Genomic DNA, 997 nt, shown 5'->3' on the forward strand with positions numbered 1-997 from the left:
AACCAGAGCCTGGCTACTTAGCAGTGTGGTCTCCTGGCTCCTGTGCTTTTCTCAGGTGCAACCGTGAGAACCACAATTCCACTTCTGGGTACATCCAAAAGGCAGTAAAAGCAGGCACTTGAACAGGTATTTATACATCAATATTAAAAGCAGCATTATTCACAATAGCCAAAAAAGACAGAAACAACCCAAATATTCACTGGGTGAATGGATCAACAAAACGTGGAAAATACATGTTATGGAATATTATTCAGCTCTAAAAAGGAATAAAATTCTGATACATGTTATAATATGGACAAATCCTGAAGACATGTTAAGTGAAAAAAGAGGCACTAAAGGACAAGTACTGTAACATGATTCTACTTACATGAAGTACCTAGAACAGTAAAATTCTTAGAAACAGAAAACAGAAAAACATTTACCTAGAAAAATGGGCTAAAGGAAGAGAGAGTGGGGAATCACTGCATAATGGCTAGTTTGTTTGGAGGATGTAAAGTTCTAGATAGTAGTGATGGTAGTGTAACAGTGTGAATGTTGTTACTCATCTGCACAACTTAAAAATGGTTAAGACAGCAAATTTTCTGTTGTATATATTTTACAATAAAAAAATGTGGCTAGTGTGAAGAACTGAATTTTTAAGTTTAATTAAAGTATGTTTAAAATCCAATACTTGGGGCACCTGGGTGGCTCAGTGGGTTAAAGCCTCTGCCTTCGGCTCAGGTCATGATCCCAAGGTCCTGGGATCGAGCCCCACATTGGGCTCTCTGCTCTACAGGGAGCCTGCTTCCTCCTCTCTCTCTCTGCCTGCCCCTCTGCCTACTTGTGATCTCTGTCAAATAAATAAATAAAATATTTTTTAAAAAATTAAAAAAAAATAAAAACTAATACTTGATTCAGTTATTAGAAAATGTTTAAGTGGGGCGCCTGGGTGGCTCAGTGGGTTGGGGCCTCTGCCTTCGGCTCAGGTCATGATCCCAGGGTCCTGGGATCGAGCCCA

The sequence above is a fragment of the Mustela nigripes genome, chromosome 15, assembly GCF_022355385.1.
Source record: "Mustela nigripes isolate SB6536 chromosome 15, MUSNIG.SB6536, whole genome shotgun sequence".
Taxonomy (NCBI): domain Eukaryota; kingdom Metazoa; phylum Chordata; class Mammalia; order Carnivora; family Mustelidae; genus Mustela; species Mustela nigripes.